An 18,916-nucleotide genomic window follows, 5' to 3' on the forward strand; every position below is an offset into this window, starting at 1 on the left:
AGGCTGTCCCCACGAAACTGTGGGGAGATTTAGAGCAGGAGAGATGGACTGTCTCCGCCCCCATGCCTGAACGCTGGGAGAAGCCACTGCCGACGGCTTGCCACCCCCCTCCATGCTGGAACATGGGGCTGAAAAAGGGGGGGGGGAGGGTGGCCTCCATAAGCCAGTGTGAACCCAGGGATGAGAGGGGGGGGACCATAGCCGCGGCCAACCGCAGCTCTGAAATGACATGCTACCACCTAGAAAACCCCAACCCTGGCCCTGACAGAGGAGGAGGGTTATATAGTCTCTGACTCCTCCCACAAATACGGCCAGCCTTCCCACATATATATGAAGGAGATGATTAGAGACTGCACATAGGATACAGGAAATGTAAAGTTAAATCACAGTGGCCGGCATAGTGGTGTAGTGGGTAGCACTCTCACCTAGCAGTAAAAAGGGTAGCTGGTTTAAATACCAACAACGACACTACCTGCCTGGAGTTTGCATGTTCTCCCTGTGCCTGCGTGGAATTCCCCTGAGTGCTCTGGTTTCCTTCCACACTCCAAAGACATGCTGGTAGGTTAATTGGCTTCTGTCCAAAACTGGCCCTAGCATATGAATGGGGACCTTGGATTGAGGATAGGGACAATTGTAGACACGCACCCACACTCACTCGGGTTGAACTGGATGGTGTGGTGTCTTTATTCAACCTTGCTAACTATGTAAATCCATATAAATGTGCTCTATACATTTGAATACATTCCTTGCTAAGATACAAATAAGCCTCATGAAACAAGTTGCATATATTATTAAATAATGATAAACATCTAGTTTTAAAAAAGAGGGGGAGTACTAATGTGCAAACCAACAGGGTGATGAATTCTAAACCCAAAGCTAGTAGCTGCCAGCATAAGCTAGTAATCACACTAAAACATATATAATAAATAGCAAGTAATGTGGCGCTTACTAAAAATACCTAGAGTCCACACAGATATATAACAAAGATGATGAATGACTGATCCGGTAACATCAATAAGAGCAATTAATAAACCTAAATAAATGTCAAGCTACCATTGATGAAACATAAATTCCAACAAACAAATTATTATCCAGTGTTCAATAGTATTCAATAACTATGGTACTTCAAGTATAATCACATGGGTAAATCCCAAATGACCTAATGTGCAAAAATATTAAAGTGCATATGTTATGTAAAAACTATCAACACATGACATATATTCATAAAAATCCAAATGAACATGTGCCAAAAAATAAATGAATTTTTTGTGCAAACAAGTAAAAGTGACAAAAAACAGGTATTAAATATATAATAGTGCATAAGGGGAAAAAAGTCCCATTGTAAAGTGTAGCAGTGATCCAAATGTCTTTAAAAAAACATGTCTAAACGTGCAGAAAAACGTTCATCAAATTATAGTGCAAGTGCCACCATCCGATATGTTTCCACCTTCAAATGTGCAACACACTATTTGCCCCAGCCTCTCACCTCATATACCATTAAATTCAGCCTCACTGATGTTTTTCCACTGGATGATCAGACTCCTCAAGAACTTTCCCAATAGTATCACAATCAATGTTTAAATGTACTCATTGGCATGGAAAAGAAGAGGAGGGCTTCCATATTCTAGCATTTCAATAATAGATTTATTCAAAAAACATAGTAACTTACAGTTAAAATTGGAGTAAACAGCATAGAAACCCCATAGACTTCCGGTCTGGGCAACGACCGGAAGTGATGACACCCGGTTCTCTTCTGACGCGTTGCATCACTGTCCACGTGACTTTTTCAAAGGGCATAGAGTCGGGTGTAAGGAACGGGTTTAAATAGCAGAACCGCTGTCATGGTAACCATCATAACAAACATCAAATATCTAATAGGCATAGTAATTCCTAAGTGTTGATCTTCTTACCTCGGAAGGAATTTAGAACCTTTACCTCTATGTTCTAAAATAATATTTAATATCTAATACACTGCCCGTCATTTTCATTATGAGGCTCCATCTAGTGGATGATTAGATAATGGCAGCAGAAAAAAAACAATAAGTGGAAGTTACACGTGCCGATTAAGAATCGACTACGCCATCTAGTGGATAATATTAAAATTCCAATCCCAATAGTATTGTTTAGGGAGCTCCATCTAGTGGAAAATAATAGTTAAACCTCTTCTTAAAAACAAATACTCCATTTAGTGGATTAATAAAAACAGGCAGATAGTAGACCAAGATCAATATAATACTGTAGAACCAACAGTGATATTTACTGGACCAATAAGAAATCCCAATATTTTCTTAGTTTACTTACTAAAATAATCCAACTAAAAGAAATACCCAATTACCACCAAATATCCACTCACTCTGTTGGCAACTGCCTTGACCTCATATTCTCCTACCTATGCACTCTGCATACCTCCAATATTCCTTTTCCTCTATCTAATCACCACCTTATTAGTTTCACTCTCTCCTTGTCTGCCTCCTCCTTGCCTTCCAACTACCAAACTATTACTCGTAGAAACCTTCACCATCTTAACCCTTCTCTTCTTTTTTCTGCTACAGATTGTCTCCATGACAAAATCTCATCCTTGTCCTGCCCCAACTTGGCTACTTCTGTTTACAACAGTTCACTGTCATCCACCCTGGATACCTTTGCCCCCCTCACTACGCACAGAATCAGGCCCAGACTGCTACAACCCTGGCAGACAGACAATACCAGATGCCTCAAGAAACTTGGCCACGCTCTTGAGTGTCTGTGGCATAAAACTAAGTCACAGCAAGATTTCAGCCAATATAAATCTGCCCTCCAAAAATACCATCCCTGCCTGCACACTGCCAAACAGACCTACTTTATCACTCTCATTCACACCTTCTCACGCAGTCCCCGTCAACTCTTTTCTACCTTTACCACTCTACTTCCTCCTCCATTACCCCCACCCACTAACTTACTCACTGCCCAGGAGATTGCTTATCACTTCAAAAATAAGATTGAAACGAGTCTCGAGATCTCCGCTCTATAGACATCTCCCTCACTTTACACTCCTTGTCCTCCTGCACAATCAATACTTCCCTCTTTTAACCCAGCTACTATAGAGGAAGTCACTAAACTTTTTTTCTAATGCCCACTTAACCTCCTGCTCCCTGGACCCTGTTCCTTCTCAAATACTACGGTCACCATCTGAATCAACCCTACACTCCTTAACTCATATCTTCAACCTCTCACTCTCTACTGACATCTTCCCCTACCCTCTAAAATGTGTACTAGTCAATCCGATACCAAAAAGACCCCACCAATCTTAACAACTTAAGACCCATCTCTTTACTCCCTTTTGCCTCCAAACGCCTTGAACATTTAATCTACAACCGACTGAGCGACCACCTCATTGAGAATAACCTTCTTGATCCCCTTCAGTCTGGATTTTGCTCACAGCACTCCACAGAAACTGCCTTGGCTTTTCAGGTAATACACCTCCAAGGTGTCTATTAGCCTTTATGATTTTCCAGTATTTCCTACATATCTTCTCAAACTGTTTATGCGGCATGTTGTAATCCATAACCAGTGGGACACCATTCATATATTCTTTATTGTTGATCGAATCTTGAATCAATTTCTCCCTGTCAAAAGAATTGAAGTCCTTTATTTTTTCTTTAATAAAACTGCGTTTATACCCTTTTTGGATAAATCTCTCACTAATAAAATCAGCTTGTTTTAAGAACACTTCATTTTTGGTGTAATTTCTTCTTAGCCTAATTAATTGGCCTTTAGGTATGTTTTCTAGCCACAGGCATAATGGCAGCTATCCAGTGGGAGAAATCTATTCTGATCAACTGGTTTAAAAAGTGTCATCAAGAAAAAAGGTGTAGGGATGGCCGAACGGTCGCCTGGCGGTTGGCTCGCGCGAATTTCGGCTGTTCGCGGTCCGCGCGATCGGCGGACTATTGCCGCTGTTTGCCCGGTGGACTTACGTGTTTACTGTGCAAATAAACTTTGACCTATGATGACACATCCATCATGTGGTACAGGACAGCCAATTGAGACATTACAGCACATGGACACTTGAACATTCCCCCTAACTTATAAATAGACCCGATCCGGCAGCCATTTTAAATTCTTTCTACTGTCACTATAGGGAGAGGTTGCTGTGTGGAGCAGGGAGAGACTGCAGTGACACAAGTCGCTAGCTATTAGGTCCACAAAAGTTCTTTTAAGGACTGGTATGGTATAGGTGTAGTTCAGGATATAGGTTTGAGGCACTGCTATTCAAGTCATTGTTGCAGCAGATTGTCTTTTCTCAGTGCAGATAGGGACAGACAGGACGCTGTGTGTTGCAGAGAGGGACAGTCAGTTTAATCATTAACTGTTACTATTAGGTCCACAAAGGTCCTTTTCAGGACTGGTATGGTGTAGTAGTACAGGATATAGTTTTGAGTGCAGTGCTATTCAAGTTATTGTTGCAGCAGCCTGTGTTTTGTCAGTTTAAATAGGGACAGACAGGAAGCTGTGTGTAGCAGTGAGGGACAATCAGTTTAATCCTTAGCTGTTACTATTAGGTCCGCAAAGGTCCTTTTCAGGACTGGTATGGTAATAGGGTTGTACACGTATAATATTCTTTCTTTTAAATATAGAAAGAATATTATACTTGACTGCTGCCCTTATGCTGCAGTAGTCCTTTATGAGTATAGGGACTGAGGTACAGTCTGCTAATCACAACCTACTGGTTCCACAAAGGTCCTTCTAAGGACTGGTAAGGTATAGCATACTAGAGTATATAGGGTTGAGTGAGCTACAGTCTGCTAATCCTTAAGGACTGGTATAGGTCCACAATATATAGGGTTGAGGTGCACTACTGCTGACTGCTGCCCTATTCTGCAGCAGTCCTTTATCAGTATAGGGACTGAGGTACAGTCTGCTAATCACAACCTACTAGTTCCACAAAGGTCCTTATAAGGACTGGTAAGGTATAGTGTACTACAGTATATAGGGTTGAGTGAGGTACAGTCTGCTAATCACAACCTACTAGTTCCACAAAGGTCCTTCTAAGGACTGGTAAGGTATAGCGTACTAGAGTATATAGGGTTAAGTGAGGTACAGTCTGCTAATCCTTAAGGACTGGTATAGGTCCACAATATATAGGGTTGAGGTGCACTACTGCTGACTGCTTCCCTATTCTGCAGCAGTCCTTTATCAATATAGAGACTGAGGTACAGTCTGCTAATCACAACCTACTAGTTCCACAAAGGTCTTTATAAGGACTGGTAAGGTATAGTGTACTACAGTATATAGGGTTGAGTGAGGTACAGTCTGCTAATCACAACCTACTAGTTCCACAAAGGTCCTTCTAAGGAATGGTAAGGTATAGCGTACTAGAGTATATAGGGTTGAGTGAGGTACAGTCTGCTAATCCTTAAGGACTGGTATAGGTCCACAATATATAGGGTTGAGGTGTACTACTGCTGACTGCTGCCCTATTCTGCAGCAGTCCTTTATCAGTATAGGGACTGAGGTACAGTCTGCTAATCACAACCTACTAGTTCCACAAAGGTCCTTATAAGGAATGGTAAGGTATAGTGTTCTACAGTATACAGTGAGGTACAGTCTGCTAATCACAACCTACTAGTTCCACAAAGGTCCTTCTAAGGACTGGTAAGGTATAGCGTACTAGAGTATATAGGGTTGAGTGAGGTACAGTCTGCTAATCCTTAAGGACTGGTATAGGTCCACAATATATAGGGTTGAGGTGTACTACTGCTGACTGCTGCCCTATTCTGCAGCAGTCCTTTATCAGTATAGGGACTGAGGTACAGTCTGCTAATCACAACCTACTAGTTCCACAAAGGTCCTTCTAAGGACTGGTAAGGTATAGTGTACTACAGTATATAGGGTTGAGTGAGGTACAGTCTGCTAATCACAACCCACTAGTTCCACAAAGGTCCTTCTAAGGACTGGTAAGGTATAGCGTACTAGAGTATATAGGGTTGAGTGAGGTACAGTCTGCTAATCACAACCTACTAGTTCCACAAAGGTCCTTCTAAGGACTGGTAAGGTATAGCATACTAGAGTATATAGGGTTGAGTGAGGTACAGTCTGCTAATCCTTAAGGACTGATATAGGTCCACAATATATAGGGTTGAGGTGCACTACTGCTGACTGCTGCCCTATTCTGCAGCAGTCCTTTATCAGTATAGGGACTGAGGTAGAGTCTGCTAATCACAACCTACTAGTTCCACAAAGGTCCTTATAAGGACTGGTAAGGTATAGTGTACTACAGTATATAGGGTTGAGTGAGATACAGTCTGTTAATCACAACCTACTAGTTCCACAAAGGTCCTTAAGGACTGGTATAGGTGTACTATTTGGTGTGCAGTATATAGTCGTGTAATACACATATAAAATACTTGCACATATAGAAAGCATAGTATAGTGCGTTTCCACTGTGCAGCATTGTGACTGCTGAGCGGTTCTGCAGCGATACTACAAAGAGTGACAAACGCAATCCAAAAGAAAAGTATTGTAACTGGTGTGATAGACCAGTGGCCCCCAAAAACAACAGATTGAAGCGGTGTGTTATATACCTTCTTCCACATATATACTGCACTTCTGTAGAGAGTTTTGTCACAGGGTCATTTAAAAAATGGCAGGCAGAGGAAGAGGCAGGCCCTTCCGCAGGGGTGGTAGGGGTAGGGCAGGAGCAACAGGCTTGAGCCAAAGTGGGAAATTGCAGAAGGTGCGTTCGCTTATTTCAAAGGATGCACCAGACTTGGTTGAGTGGCTCACTCAGCCTTACTCTTCTGCACCCTCCTCATTCTCTCAATCTGCACCCTCTTCTTAACTCTCTGCTGTGTGCACCCCCAAAGACACTACCACCACCACCACCACCATATACCCTCCGCTTGAGTCACAGGAATTATTTTCCGATCCATCACAAGACATTGCCGATGCGCAGCCACTCTTGGCATTGGATCAGGAAGAGGAGGTAGCAACAACCGCCACTCAGCAGTCTTACCAGTGGCCACCCAAAACGACCGATTGAAGCGGGGTGCTATATACCTTCTTCCACATACATACTGCACTTCTCTAGAGACTTTTGTCACAGGGTCATTTAAAAAAATGACAGGCAGAGGAAGAGGCAGGCCCTTCCGCAGGGGTGGTAGGGGTAGGGCAGGAGCAACAGGCTTGAGCCAAAGTGGGAAATTGCAGAAGGTGCGTGCGATTACGTCAAAGGAAGCACCAGAATCGGTTGAGTGGCTCACTCAGCCTTACTCTTCTGCACCCTCCTCATCCTCTCGATCTGCACCCTCTTCTTCACTCTCTGCTATGTGCACCCCCAAAGACACTACCACCAACAACACCACCACCACCACCACATACCTTCCGCTTGAGTCACAGGAATTATTTTCCGATCCATATCAAGACATTTCTGATGCGCAGCCACTCTTGGCATTGGATCAGGAAGAGGAGGTAGCAACAACCGCCACTCAGCAGTCCGACGACAGTACCCAGATCAGCCCAAGGAGGAGGTTGGTCCCAGGTGTTGCTGCCTACTCCGAGATCTCTACTTATAGCGGTGGGGAAGGTGACGTTGATGATGACATGTCTAGTGATGTCACGTGGGTGCCCACAAAAGAGAGGAAGAGGAGGGGAGTTCAGAGGGAGATATGGACCAGCAGATAGGGAGGAGAAGCAGCAATAACTTACATTGCACAGGAGGGACAAAGCAGACTGCTAATGTATCAGGAGCGGGTCATCGACCATGTACGGTCACAACTGGCATTCCCAGGACGCTGGCACATGGCTCCGCAGTGTGAGCTTTTTTTAATGTGTCCGCTGCTGACAATAGTGTTGCCATCAGCAATCTTAGCAGTCAACGCATTAGTCGTGGTAAGCCCAACACTCACCTAGGGACGACTGCCTTAAAAAGGCACATGAGCTGCCATCACCGAGCCCAGTGGGAGCAACGGAACACACAAAGCCACACTCCAGGCTCTCACCGTCCAGCCTCGTCTTCTACTTCTCCTTCTCCTCTCTCCTCACAATTGTCCTCCACTCCACCTTCCATCACGCCAAGCTCACGTTTTTCTGCAAAAAGGCAGGCTTCTGTGGGCCTAATGTTCGAGCGTAAAAAAACGATGACGCCGGATAACCCTCTTGCCCAACGGTTGACGGCTGGCTTGTCAGAACTGATAGCCCGCCAACTACTGCCATATAAACTGGTGGACTCGGAGGCCTTTCGAAAATTTGTGGCCATTGGAACACCACAATGGAAGGTCCCAGGAAGGGAGTATTTCTCACAGAAGGGCATCCCAGAGCTATATGGCCATGTTCAGCGGCAAGTGAATGTATCTCTGGCACACAGTGTCGGTGCCAAGATACATCTGACCACAGACACGTGGTCTAGCAAACACGGGCAGGGAAGGTATATAACTTTTACTGCCCAATGGGTGAACCTTCTGACGGCCGTCAAGCATGTAACCCGTGGCACCCGTGTAGATTTGGTTTTACCGCCATGGATTGCATGCAGGCCTGGCTCTTCTCCTCCTCCTCCTACTCCATCCTCCTCCCTCTCCTCCTCGGCTGACTCCTCCTTTTCCGCTGCTAGCGTCTCTTCCGCTGCACCGCCCAAGCTCCCCAGAACCTATTCGACATGCCAGGTGAGACGTTGCCATGCCGTGCTGCGTCTGTTGTGCCTGGAAGCCAAGAGCCACACTAGCCCAGCACTCCTTTCAGCTTTGCGTTCACAGGCAGATCAGTGGCTAACACTGCTCAATTTGACAGTTGGTAAAGTGGTGTGTGACAACGGTGCCAATCTGCTTAGTGCATTGAAACAGGGCAAAATTACGCACGTGCCATGCATGGCACACGTCTTAAACTTGGTCGTGCAGTGATTCGTTGTCAAATACCCTTGGGTCCAGGACATCTTGCGGCAGGCAAAGAAAATCTCGGCCCATTTCAGAAGATCTTACACGGCCATGGCTCGCCTTGCTGACACTCAGCGGCGACACAATCTGCCGGTCAGACGTCTTATTTGCGGTTGCCCAACGCGATGGAACTCAACCTTCTATATGCTTGATAGGCTGCTCCAGCAGAAACGTGCAGTTAACGTCTATGAACTCTGCGGCAGAACAGGTTCTGGGGAGCTGGGTTTTTTTTCACTGCGCCAGTGGCTGCTCATGCACGACGCATGCAGACTTCTGCGGCCATTTGAGGAGATCACCAAACTGGTCAGTCGCAGCCATGGCACCATCAGTGACATGGTACCTTATGCCTTCTTTATGGAGCGTGCATTGCGTCATGTCATTGATCAAGCTGTGGAGGAGCAGGAGCGGGAAGATGAGGAAGTCGCAATGCTGGATGAATTCCCGGGGGGGGGGGGGCTACTCTATCTGAGACAAGTCAACAACAGGAGTCTGAAGAGGAGTCAGAGGAGGATGGTGCCGGGGCAGATGAGGAGGAGCAAGAAGAGCATGCTTTAAACCTTTCTGGGATCCCTGTTGTTGTGCGTGGATGGGGAGAGGAGAATGAAGAGGATGACATTATCCTGGATGATGAGCAGGAGCTAGGCCACCACACCGCTTCCAGTTTAGTGCAAATAGGGGCCTTTATGCTCCAGTGTTTTAATAGGGACCCCCATATAAAAAGCATAAGGGTCAAGGACCAGTACTGGGTGGCAATGTACTTAGACCCCCGGTACAAACACAAAATGGCGGAAATGTTCCCGCCATCACAGAGGGCTGTCAGAATGAAGCACTTTCAGGCCTTGCTTTGAGAAATGCTGCATTCTGCTTTTGCGTGCTCTGGTAGAGGAGCAATTCCCACTCCCAGAGAAGGAGTTGCGGGTACCAATCCAACAGCGCCTGCAAGAAGAGGCCGTTTTGAAGATGTGTTGGTGACTTCTGATATGAGGTCATTCTTTCAGCCGACCCATGGACAGGTGTCATCCAGATCCAGCATCAGGGAACGCCTAGACCGACAGGAGTCCGACTACATCAGGTTAACGGCCGATGTGGACACTCTGAGGAGTGATGAACCCCTGGACTACTGGGTGGGCAGGCTTGACCTCTGGCCAGAGCTTGCCAAATTTGCATTCGAACTGTTGGCTTGCCCCTCGTCCAGTGTCCTGTCCGAAAGGACGTTCAGCGCAGCAGGGGGGATCGTGACCGATAAGCGTACTCTCCTAGCTCACGACAGTGTTAACTACCTCACATTTCTAAAAATGAATGAGGCATGGATCTCAGAGGAATTTAACACATGTGACCAGTAGACCATGTATAGGTCTATAAATGATTTTTTTAATCGAGCACACAGACCTTCTTTCTTCATTTGGCTCACTTCCTTGTACCAAAAAAGCACACCGTACTATATGCCCGTACCCTCCTGTTTGAAGAGGTTGAGCGGTGTCATATTTCTACTGGGGCTGCTTATTATGAGGGGCTCCCACCATCCCTGTGCTGTGCGACTTCCTCCTGGGGCTGTACCTCTGCTGTGCATATTATGAGGGGCTCCCACCATCCCTGTGCTATGCTCATTATGAGGGGCTCCCACCATCCCTGTGCTGTGCTGACTTCCTCTTGGGGCTGCATATTATGAGGGGCTCCCACCATCCTTGTGCTATTCTGACATCCTCCTGGGGCTGTTTATTATGAGGGGCATCCACCATTCCTGTGCTGTGCTGACTTCCTCCTGGGGCTGTACCTCTGCTGTGCATATTATGAGGGGCTCCCACCATCCCTGTGCTATGCTCATTATGAGGGGCTCCCACCATCCCTGTGCTATGCTCATTATGAGGGGCTCCCACCATCCCTGTGCTGTGCTGACTTCCTCCTGGGGCTGCTTATTATGAGGGGCTCCCACCATCCCTGTGCTATGCTGACATCCTCCTGGGGCTGCTTATTATGAGGGGCTCCCACCATCCCTGTGCTGTGCTGACTTCCTCCTGGGGCTGCTTATTATGAGGGGCTGCCACCATCCCTGTGCTGTGCGACTTCCTCCTGGGGCTGTACCTCTGCTGTGCATATTATGAGGGGCTCCCACCATCCCTGTGCTATGCTCATTATGAGGGGCTCCCACCATCCCTGTGCTGTGCTGACTTCCTCTTGGGGCTGCTTATTATGAGGGGCTCCCACCATCCCTGTGCTATGCTGACATCCTCCTGGGGCTGTTTATTATGAGGGGCACCCACCATTCCTGTGCTGTGCTGACTTCCTCCTGGGGCTGTACCTCTGCTGTGCATATTATGAGGGGCTCCCACCATCCCTGTGCTATGCTCATTATGAGGGGCTCCCACCATCCCTGTGCTATGCTCATTATGAGGGGCTCCCACCATCCCTGTGCTGTGCTGACTTCCTCCTGGGGCTGCTTATTATGAGGGGCTCCCACCATCCCTGTGCTATGCTGACATCCTCCTGGGGCTGCTTATTATGAGGGGCTCCCACCATCCCTGTGCTGTGCTGACTTCCTCCTGGGGCTGCTTATTATGAGGGGCTGCCACCATCCCTGTGCTTTGCGACTTCCTCCTGGGGCTGTACTTCTGCTGTGCATATTATGAGGGGCTCCCACCATCCCTGTGCTATGCTCATTATGAGGGGCTCCCACCATCCCTGTGCTGTGCTGACTTCCTCTTGGGGCTGCTTATTATGAGGGGCTCCCACCATCCCTGTGCTATGCTGACATCCTCCTGGGGCTGTTTATTATGAGGGGCACCCACCATTCCTGTGCTGTGCTGACTTCCTCCTGGGGCTGTACCTCTGCTGTGCATATTATGAGGGGCTCCCACCATCCCTGTGCTATGCTCATTATGAGGGGCTCCCACCATCCCTGTGCTATGCTCATTATGAGGGGCTCCCACCATCCCTGTGCTGTGCTGACTTCCTCCTGGGGCTGCTTATTATGAGGGGCTCCCACCATCCCTGTGCTATGCTGACATCCTCCTGGGGCTGCTTATTATGAGGGGCTCCCACCATCCCTGTGCTGTGCTGACTTCCTCCTGGGGCTGTACCTCTGCTGTGCATATTATGAGGGGCTCCCACCATCCCTGTGCTATGCTCATTATGAGGGGCTCCCACCATCCCTGTGCTATGCTGACTTCCTCCTGGGGGTGCTTATTATGAAGGGCTCCCACCATCCCTGTGCTATGCTGACTTACTCCTGGGGCTGTTCCTCTGCTGTGCATATTATGAGGGGCTCCCACCATCCCTGTGCTGTGCTCATTATGAGGGGCTTCCACCATCCCTGTGCTATGCTGACTTCCTCCTGGGGCTGCTTACAGTGCGGGTGTCATTGCTCTATATCACGGTTCTGGTGTCAGTGCTTTATGTCACGCTGCTGATGTCAGTGCTCTCTATCACGGTGCTGATGTCAGTGCTCTATCACGGTGCTGGTGTCAGATCACTCTATCATGGTGCAGGTGTCAGTACTCTATATCACGGTGCTGATGTCAGTGCTCTCTATCACGGTGCTGGTGTCAGATCACTCTATCACGGTGCAGGTGTCAGTGCTCTATATCACGGTGCTGGTGATCATCTTCTGCACCCTCTTCTTTGCCTACCCTGACCTTCCCTCTCCTCCATTGCCTTCATGCGCTCTAGAGTCCTGAATTGTCAGAATTTCACATATAAAAAAAGAATGCTTGTAGTTGTCGATCCCAGATTCACTTCATACATGTGTTATGTCATTGGCCATGTGGTGGCACTATGTGTGCACAGCTAGTAATTATTTTGTGGCTGCAAATATGATCTGTAGGTTTGTAAAGTTCGCCTCAAATTGAAGTCAATGGGGCCCGCCGCGAACGTTACGGTTCGCGAACTATCGGCCGCATTCGCGTTCGCCAAACGTCCCGTCGGAAGTTCGTCCATCACTAAAAAGGTGCCTCTAAGTGCATAATTCAAACTTTTAATATTCCCAAACAAGATTTAAAACAATTTGTCACGTACCCTGGTGGAGAATGAACTGTAGAGAGGGCTTCTCTTGCATCTCCTGTCTAGCACCTCTGGTAGAGATGAGAGGGAGTGAAAGACACAAGGGCTGATGTAACAGGTGGCTCAGGACGGGTCTTGTCAGGAACCCGATAGCTGCAGATCACTGGATAGGCACAGAGGATTGGAACTTCGTGTTGCTGGATCAACAGGCAGAGTCGTGGGTGGGACATAAGCCAGGAGGTCATCAACAGCCAAGCAGAGCAGGTACCGGAAAGTGAGACAGAATCAAATACAGGATACAGGCTTGGTTCAGTACACAGTCAGGCAGCGCAGTACAGTAACATGAAGCAGGAACGGGTCATTCACAAGCCGAGGTCACAGGAAGGCAGGCAGAAGTCCAAGGGAAGGTTCAGGTACAAGCCGGGTCAAACACAGGAATGCTGCAACAGATTAGATACAGATAACAAGTACTAGCTGTTCATGTGTCAGTTTTCCGTTTAAATAAACTACTTGGCGCCTAGACGTGCGCGTGTGTGTGCATTGATGTGCAACCATGTGCACGCATTTGTGTGCACATTGGGGCGCATCTGTGTGCACACATTGGCAACCGTGTTGGCACACCTCTATGTGACCCGCACATGTGCCAATACACACTGGTGTGCCCATGCTTGCGTGCAGGTGCGTGTCTGTTAGCCAAACTTCTCTTACACACTTACAGAATCAAGGATAAGAAGAGGCATAACATGGATGTATGAAGCAGGTGATCCAGCATCAGGAGGTCCCAGTGTATCACAGCTTTCCAGGAATAACGATATGCAGCAGCAGAAGGTCCCAGGATAACCAGCAGGTGAACACCCCAGGCTCTGGGAATGCTGGTGAAACAATTGCTCTGTCTGAGTCAACGTGGAGCATGAATCCCGGAAATTACATCAGTGGGAGGGGATGGCAACCAGCATGGACCACAAACAGGAAATATGTCATCAAAAAGCACCTTGCCTCTTCTTATCCTTGATTCTGTAAGTGTTTCTAATCTTGTTTGGGGATATTAAAAGTTTTAATTCTGCACTTAGAGGCACCTTTTTTCTTTTATCTGTTTTCTATTAGAGATTGCTCCCCTCGGTTTGAACTTGCTGAATCCCTAATAGGAAGATAACGCCATACATCATAAAATCTACGGGGTAAGTGGATACACAAGTATAAAGTATTGAAAGTACTCCGTATTGTATTTTCTGTCAAATATTGGGACTGTGTGGTAAAGCTGCAAGAGCAACATTAGCAAATAATTAGGAACATACTTTCTCATACACACGTTTTCAGTGGCAAGAATGCATTGGCAAGTAGTTAAAGCGGTAAAGTAAAATTAAGTGATTTACCTCAATAAAAGGAAATCTGGAACATCACGCGATCTCGCTGGATTAAAAAATTGTGTGGAAAAATGACTATGCAGAGGCTGAAATGAGGGTTTATGCAGGCCATACGGAAGGTAATGCAAAAACATAGTGATAATATGAAATTTTAAAACCACACTGCAGTGGATAAGGAAGATCGCTGACACCCGTGGATATTAAATAAAATACAAAGAAAGTGTAAGAAGGGGGAAGAGGCACACTTAACAATAGCAAGAGAGGCAATTAACTAAAGCTGTGCTAGATGAAGGGAAAAACAGCAAAAGCAGGGGCAACCCCGAAATCCCCATGTCGGAGCTTAGTCGCCAGTCCAGGTGCTATGAACAAATATGTTACACAGACGGCAGGCACAGAGAAACAACAGGCAGAAAAACCTCAATCTCAATATATAAAAACCCAACAGACAGAAAGTACCGAAAAAAGGGAAAGAGAAAAGAGCAGAAAAGAGAAAAGAAAACTTCAAACACAAAATATCTCTGCACAAGACATGGATGGATTACTTGACGTTCCACTAGAGGAAGGAACAGGCTTAATAACTGAACCTGATCAAAGTGTTGAATTTTTAACATCCCAACAGTCACAACAAGAAAACCTTCAAGTATTGCCCACTAAAAATGAGATAATCTCTATGTTTGCAGCTCTGGAAAATACCATGAAAGCAGAAATGGAAAGATTACACCAGAATCTAGGACATATACTTGAAAGGGTGGTAGAGGTGGAAAAAAAAGTGGAAAAAGACACGAACACAATAAAGAATTTGGAAGCAGAAATACAAAGTTTAAAAAAGATACAGCAAGATCAAGCATTTAAGATCGAAAATCAAGAAAATAGACACAGAAGAAAAAATCTAAGAATACGTGGTGTCCCAGACGCACAACAACGAGAGGATCTAACGGATACAATTAAGAAGATTTGTAATCCCCTAATGAACAAAGAAAGTACCAACGAGATAAAAATAGAAAGGGCGCATAGAGTAAGGAAACCTATAGGTCTCCCAAAAGAAACACCACGAGACATTATAGTGCGATTCCAAAACGAAGAAGAAAAATTCCAAATATGGAAGAACATTAGATCAAAAGCACCACTAAGATATGAAGGAAATGATATTCAGATATTTCAAGATATCTCACTGGAAACTTTGAAGAGGAGAAGAGCCCTAAAATAACAATATAATTGGGGTTTTCCTGCAAGTTTAATAGGAAGAAAGGATGGCCGCACAGCAAGATTAAGATTTTTAGAAGAAACCGCAGAATTTTGTGGAAAATTGGGGATCCCGGTTCCGGGGGGAGGGGTGGAGGAGGGGGGAGGGAATAGAGATGAAAATTAGTCCCTCCCCTTCTCAAGAGGAGAGGGGGGGGAGACGAGAAAGATAGAGTCATAAACTAGAGAGAGGGGGGAGTTATACTCCCAGTAGGATGGGACGTCTTTCTTTCTGGTCGAAGAGGGGGGGGGGAGGGTGCGGTGGGGGTAGGGGAGCCCCTTGTACGTGGATTAACCACCCCGCCAAAGAAAGACGGGATGGGCGATCGCACCTTTGAGCAGAATTCCACCCTAGGGCCAAGGGATAACTGGAACGAGGACGTTCCAGATAAAAGGTCCCGGACCAGTGGGTCAAATATACATCTAAAGGGGGGACGGGGAGGGGGGCAGAATGGGAGGGTAAAGGGGTAATGGGAGGCGGGTGGAGGGAGGGGGGGGGAGGGTTAAATCTGTTGACAAGAAACCATTGCTCCTACTAAAAAAGGTTAGAAAAAATGTTAAATACGTATAATGCCGGAAATCAAAATAGTAACATACAATGTCAGAGGAATGAATTCTCCAAAAAAAAGGTACAATACACTAAGGGAGCTGGAGGGTTATTCAGCAGACATCGTGTTTTTACAAGAAACGCATTTGGCTCTAGACTTAAATATCAGATTAAACACACAGAATTTTCCAACGTGGTATTATGCAGACACCCCAATCAGGGGCTCTAGGGGAGTAGCAATTGGGATCTCTAAAAAAGTCAATTGGAAAGTAGAAGAAATAAAAACGGATCCACAGGGGAGGTACTTATTTGTAAAAGGACTAATAGAAAGAGTTAGATACACATTAGTAAATATATACTGTCCCAATAAAGGCCCAAAGAAATATTTAAACAAAATGCTGAATATTTTAGAAACATGCAAACAGGGCCATATAATCTTGGGAGGGGATCTAAACTTCGCCATGGATCCGTATATAGATAGCACTTCACTGGGCATGGTACACGAAATCAAACAACATAGAACCCTGAAAAAGAAGATGCTGCAGCACCAATTAATGGACACCTGGCGAATACTTAATTTAAGGAAAAAGGATTACACATACTATTCCACAGTACATGATATGTATGTTAGATTGGACTATATATTTGTAGACCACGAACTACTAGAAAAAATATTGGAAGTTAAAATAGGATCTATAACCCTCTCGGATCACGCTCCTGTAATAATAAAACTAAAAGATCTAGGAAGAGAATATAGTAAAGGATTATGGAGACTAAATGAGTCCCTCCTGGAAGATGTGGAAACAGAAAATACTATTAAATATGAAATTGAACAATATTTTCTAGCCAATGACTCAGAGGAGATCCCAAGGGCTACACTCTGGGAGGCCCACAAAGCCCTAGTCAGGGGGAAATTAATATCCATAGGATCCTGGGTAAAAAAAGAGAGTGAAAAGAAGTTAAACGATTTAAAAAAAGAACTTCACTTATTAGAACAAAAACATAAGGGTCAACTCGATAAAAACATATACAATGAAATAATACATAAACGTATGCAACTAAACAATAGATTGGAACAAGAAGCAAGAAAAACCTATAAACACGTAGCTAAAGAAAGATACATGTGGGGTAATAAACCTGGGAAACAATTGGCCAGAATAGTAAGGGATAAAAAAGCTATTAATTATATAGAAAAAATTAAAAACGCGAATGGTGAAATAAAACACACAACATCAGAAATAGCTAACGCGTTTAAAACATATTATAGCGCCCTATACTCAATCAGGCACAAGGAGACTGAAAGTCAGAAGGAGACCAGGAAAATTAAAATACAAGAATACCTGAGGGAAGTAGATCTTCCAAAGATAACCCCCGAAATGTCCAATAGCCTAGAGGCCCCAATCACTCCAGAGGAAATTGAGTATGCAATAAAGGACATGCCCAACGGGAAAAGCCCAGGACCAGATGGTTTCACCATCAGGTATTATAAAAAATTCAAACAGCTGTTGGTCCCACAGTTATGTAAACTCTGGAATAAACTGGCAGAGGAGGAGCTCCCGAGGAAAGAATCACTCCTAGCTAATATCATACTAATTCCAAAACCGGGTAAAGATCCTTTGAGTTGTTCTAATTACCGTCCAATAGCACTTTTGAATACAGATATTAAATTGTATGCAAAAGTGTTGGCAACGAGGATAAAAAATCTACTCCCAGAATTGATCAACAATGACCAAGCAGGATTCGTACCAGGAAGGGAGGGCCGAGATAACAGTTTGCGAATGCTGTTATTAATGGGGATGGATAAGGAAACCAATCCTCCAATGATCTTGGTCTCGATCGACGCAGAAAAAGCGTTTGACCGAGTCGATTGGAGTTTTATAATGGAAACATTACAGGCAATAGGATTTGGCCCAAAAATGCTAAAATTGGTAAACAATCTATATACATATCCATCAGCCAGAGTGGGGGTAAATGGGAGTATGTCGTCCGCGTTCGATATGCAGAATGGTGCAAGACAGGGGTGCCCCCTCTCGCCATTGCTATACGTGCTAGCTCTGGAACCCTTATTAGCAAAAATTCGTAACAACCCAGTCATAGAAGGAATAAGAATAGGGGGGGAAGAACATAAAGTGGCGGCATACGCGGACGACATACTCCTATACTTGACCAACCCCCAAACATCTCTATCAGGTATGATGAAGGAGATCAGAGATTACGGGGTCCTTTCCAATTTCAAAATAAACCCAATTAAAACAGTTATTCTGAATATCGGATTAGATCCGCAGGAGGAAGAAAAGATACGGCATAAATTCCCCTTCACATGGGAAAAAAAAGAAATAACATATTTAGGGATCAAAATAACAAAAACAATTCGGGGGTTATATCAAGCTAATTATATCCCGTTGATAAACGAAGTCAAAGCGTTATTAATGAAGATGAATAAAGGAAAAATATCTTGGATGGGAAGAATAAATGTGCTGAAGATGGTGGTATTACCAAAAATCATATACAAAATGCAAATGCTTCCGATAAATATTCCAATAGGTTTTTTTAACATATTAAGAACACTATTTTCAAAATTTATTTGGCAAAATAAAAAACCCAGGATAAAATTTAATTTACTAACTAGGAAAAAAAACAGGGGAGGAATGGCACTACCAGACATTCCACAGATATTACTTAGCAATTATTTTCACTAGATTGGTTGAATGGACAAATCAAAACACGAAAAAAAAATGGGCAAAAATGGAGGAGATATTGACCGGGTCACAATTTAAAAAAAACATATGGATTCCACCAAAATTTAGAACAATTAGTAGTAGGACGCACAAAATCACTTTAACGGCACTAAAAAAATGGGA

The sequence above is a fragment of the Lithobates pipiens genome, unplaced genomic scaffold, assembly GCF_037356315.1.
Source record: "Lithobates pipiens isolate NorthernLeopardFrog02 unplaced genomic scaffold, aLitPip1_a1.2 Scaffold_22, whole genome shotgun sequence".
NCBI lineage: Eukaryota > Metazoa > Chordata > Amphibia > Anura > Ranidae > Lithobates > Lithobates pipiens.